Raw genomic sequence first — 4,817 nt, forward strand, 5'->3', positions numbered from 1 at the left:
TTCTTCGACCAGCGCGCCCAAGGTAAAGACTCCATCCTTTGACGGCACGATTGCTTTCCAAGTCTTTAAGCTCCAGTTTGAGAAGACAGCTACAGCAAATCACTGGAGCATGGAGGATAAATCCGCTGCACTGTTCGTTGCATTAAAAGGACCTGCAGCGGAAATCTTGCAGACTATTCCTGATTGTGAAAGGAACAGTTACGATGCGTTAATGGGTGCAGTGGAAAGACGTTATGGTAGCGAGCACAGGAGACAGATTTACCAGATGGAGCTGGAGAATCGCTGCCAGAAATCCAACGAGACTCTACAAGAATTCGCCTCCGAGGTTGAAAGGTTGGCTCATTTGGCAATTGGATATGCATCTGGTGAGCACCTCGAAAGAGTAAAAATCCAGAGGTTCATCAACGGAATGCGGGACGTGTATACCAAGCGCGAGACGTATGCAAATCCAAAGCCAACATTTGCTGAAACGGTCTCGTATGCTCAGACACGTGAAACGGCAGCGCTCCTAAGTAGACCAGCCTACAAAGCCCATTGAGTAGAAGTGGAAACACCTGACGTGATGAACGAGATCCTGAAAACACTCAAGTCGATGGCAGGGAAGAATACTCCTGGTGCAACCGAGAGAAAGGATGGTGCTAGGAAATGCTTTAGTTGCGGAAAACCAGGCCACTTCGCCCGCGATTGCAGCGCAAGTTCCAGTGGGCTCAACCATTCAGCAGGACGCAAACGCAGGGCTGAGGGAGGCGAATCCAACTCAAATCAGTCGTTAAACTAAAACGTGCCAGCAGGAAGGGCCGCGTGCTGGCTCCAGAAGTTGAAGGGCCCATAATCTCCGTCTCACAAATTGGCCGGAATGCGAGCAACCTCACTATTGGTGGATGTGTGAATGGGCAGGAGCGAGTGCTGACAGTGGATACTGGAGCGTCACATTCCATTATTCGACCGGATGTGACTACTTTTTATGTGAAGCCACTACCTGGAGCAAAGCTGCAGACTGCAACTGGTAAGCGAACCCAAGTGTTAGGAGAAGTACTATGCGAGGTAATAATCGACGGGTTGGCCTCGTACACGAAGTTTATTGTCGCAGACATTGTGGATGAAGTCATCATCGGCGTGGATTTCCTACTTGGGCAAGGCATGGAGATTGACCTCCAGGGAATGATCCTAACCTATGGCGACAGGAAAGTGCCACTTAGGGTTGGTTACGACAACCAGTGCTTCAGCAGACGGTTGGTCGTAGAGGAAGTGCCGAAGATTCCACCAGAAAAGGAAATGGTTAGTTGGGAAGAGGTTGACAGTGATGGAGACGAAATGGTTTCGTCAGGAGAAGGAAGTGGTTCACCGATACAGGAAAAGCGTGACGGTTCCGCCAGCTCAGTGAACAAGAGGTCGCAACAAGGAAGTGGTCATGGCGAGCCAGGCAGTGTTACCGGCAGGAGGAAAGCCACTGAACCACGTTGCAATGGTGATACGCCGGTGGCCGGAAATGGAAGCGGCTGTGGTAGCAGTAGGCGCGGTTTGAAGTGTCCTGAAAATGGTGGTCGGCAAAAGCGAGCAGTTAAGCCGGAAGCCAAGGGTGAGATTATACATGTCCAGTCAATGAAGTTAGCATCGGCGGAAGAGCGAGATACGAAACGACGGCGGAAGCTTCAGCGTAAGGATCCGGATGTAGCAAGATGTGCTAAAGGCAGTGCAGCACGAAGGCGGGAGTCTGGGTGTCATGGACAGAGGATGCGGCATAGATCTGGCGAAAAGGGTGCCCACGAGAAGAGACATGGTCTGGTCACCACCAGTGGCCGGCAGAAGCACGACCATGTGAAATGGTGCACTCCCGGAGATAAGCCGGAAGCAATGTCCAGTAACGCATTGTGGTTGTACATGTCGCAGCAGAAGCAAAGCTTTACCTCCAAGCAGGGACTTGACTGGAAAGATCCGTTGAATATTGACAAACGGCTGAAGGACGCAGTGCATCAAATCCAGACAATGGGGAGACCGAGGACCAAGATGAAAGTGGTCCACTTGGAAAGACTTGCAGCGGTTGGAGCGGCAAGTGTGTCTGATCGGGACGATCAGACTTAGGTGGAGGGCAGTGTGGCGAATACTGCGGCAACACAAAGCGAACAACGAGAAATAGGCAGAATGTTCGAAGAATGACGTAGAATGTTCCACAAAGAGAAACGTCAAGTTGAATGAACACTGCGAACAGCGAGAGAAAGAGAATGAGCGATAAACTTCAGAATGTTCCAGAGTTGCCATAAGTGCCAGCGCAGGTATATAAGGGCGCCGCCACCGCGAGGTGAGTTAGTTACGAGTTACAAGTCAGCAAGCTACAAGTAAACTGAGCAGAGAATTGAGTTGCGAATAAGCAAGCTATAAGTTTAATTTTGTTAACAAGTAGTAAAGCGTGGTTATTGCTTTAACAAGTATTGTAAAGTGTTTTTACTGTATTAGCAAGTATTGTAAATTGTTTGTTGTACAATAAAGTTAATTGTACTACAATTTGGTCATTGTTAGCATTTATTTAACAATCCAGCGATACGAGCCCGAGTATATTTGGGAAATCCCTCAAGGTTTCGAGGATAATCGTAACAATATGTATATATACTATATATGAAGGCAGTTTTTGTTTACGGCATCAGATCTGCACCGATTATTCGATTTTCAACACTGAGGTGCCAAATTAAAGGGCTTAGCCTCTAGATGTATGTACCAGAAGGCATGACTTTTTAATAGGTTTGCCAGCTTTTTTAAAATTATAAAATCTGCACCGTTCGTTGTATTAAAACAGAAGAGGTGCCAAATGAAAGGCCTTGGCCTGTAGATGTGCAAGAAGGTTTAAAAAAAAAAACAAGTTGCCATGTATACGGGCTTGATCTAAAGATCTTCAAGACAGAACGTCTTATGTTTTTGAAAAGTGGTGCCGCCTAATTAATTTTTATTTTTGGGGAGAGCATCAGATTTACACCGTACTGTCGCGTTTCCAAATAAGATGTCAGATGAAAAATATTGACATACAGGCCTGTTTTGATTTTTTAAAGGGTTGCCGCCTAATTAAAAAGGTAGTTTAAATATGATAGTCAGTAAAATGTCTCAATATGGGCATCAAGCGAAAGGAGTTTGAGACTAAATTAATATGTTGGTGTTTTTAATAGAGTTACCACTTATTAAAAAAATTTATAACTATGAATGGTAAGAAATGTATTAAGGACATTCGATATTCCTGTCAAACGAAAGCTGGTTAAGAGGGCTATTGTGTAATTGTATGAGAATTTTCGATGGTTTTAATATAGTTTCTAATTTATTGATTGAAATATTCTACTTAATTAAAATGTTAGAAAGTGGGCTTTAAGCGAAAAGATTTTAAACTAAATTAATATAATCGTGTTTTTAATATACTTATGTAGTAACTGCATTTTTTTTTTTTTAATTTTTGCACATGGTTTGAAATGTGGATTTATACGGTGTTTGTTATATAATGACCTAGAGTTTTATGGAAAAATAATAAACATTAAATATACAAAAGAAAAATAACCAAAATTGCTAAAAAGCTTGATGGCTTAATTAGCTGATCGCAAATGTATGTTTATTTTATATTTTTCCAAAAACTTGTATATATCGTAATATAAATAAGTATTTAATTATCAATTATCCTTCACGTTCAATAAATTTTCAACTAAGTGGCAACCCTCGAACAAATATATTTTTGTAAAACATCACTTCTTTTTCTTTTCGTTTGATATATAATTGGGTATCAATAATAAATTACTTACCGTTCATAGTTATAAACTTTTTAAATAAATATCGCAGATGCTACTACATATGTATATTGAAAACACGATCATATTAATTTAGTTTAAAATCTTTTTGTTTGAAGCCGACTTTGTAACATTTTAATTAACTAGAATATTTCAATCAATAAATTAGAAACTATATTACAACGATCGAAAATTGGCATAAAAGTACACAAAAGCCCTCTTAACCAGCTTTCGTTTGATAGCAATATCGAATGTCCATAATACTTTACTTACCATTCATAGTTATAAATTTGTTTAATAAGTGGTAACTCTATTAAAAACACCAACATATTAATTAAGTCTCAAACTCTTTTCGCCTGATGCTCATATTGCAACATTTTACTGACCCATATTTAAACAATGCATTTTCAATTAGACGGCAACCCTTTAAAAAACCAAAACAGGTCTGTAGGTCAATATTTTTCGTCTGACATCTCATTTGGAAACGTGACAGTACGGTGTAAATCTGATGGTCTCCCTAAAAATAAAAATTTATTAGGCGGCAACACTTTTCAAATAAATAAGACATTCTTTCTTGAAGATCTTTAGATCAAGCCCGTTTACATGGGCTATGATTTTAGAAGCAGCTGGCAACCCTTTTCAAAAGCTGAAAGCTTCTTGCACATCTGAAGGCCCAGCCAGTGAGGCCAGACATTCTCTGTTAAATATCCCACGGAAATGGGGAAAAAATCCCTCAATTACCCACATCTTGAAAATTTATCCCACAAAATTCCAACCGAATTTAAACATATACATGTTTCAGTAGTAAAGAAGTAAAATTCATATAAAATAATAATAATAGTTTAGCGCATACACATATGTGCTTTTCCTCCAATTTGTGGCGGTCCCCTTGATGTTGTCACACAAAGGGGAGGGACCTACAGTTTTACGCCGACTCCGAATGGCGAGTGTATTTTTATGAGAAGCTGTTTTTCATGGCAGAAATATACTCGGAGGTTTGCCATTGCCTGTCGAGGGCCGACCGCTATTAAGAAAAAACCTCTTTTTCTGCATTTTTTT

The 4,817-nt window shown here is 41.0% G+C and overlaps 1 protein-coding gene across 1 annotated transcript in view; it reads left to right on the top strand.

Annotated features, from left to right (window-relative positions):
* Positions 1 to 4,817, top strand: part of LOC118745542 (transcriptional activator protein Pur-alpha) — a 279,275-nt gene that overhangs the window by 15,430 nt on the left and 259,028 nt on the right. The window lies entirely within an intron of this gene.

This window comes from Rhagoletis pomonella, unplaced genomic scaffold (assembly GCF_013731165.1).
Source record: "Rhagoletis pomonella isolate Grant_MI unplaced genomic scaffold, Rhpom_1.0 Rhpom_scaffold_00009, whole genome shotgun sequence".
Lineage (NCBI taxonomy): Eukaryota > Metazoa > Arthropoda > Insecta > Diptera > Tephritidae > Rhagoletis > Rhagoletis pomonella.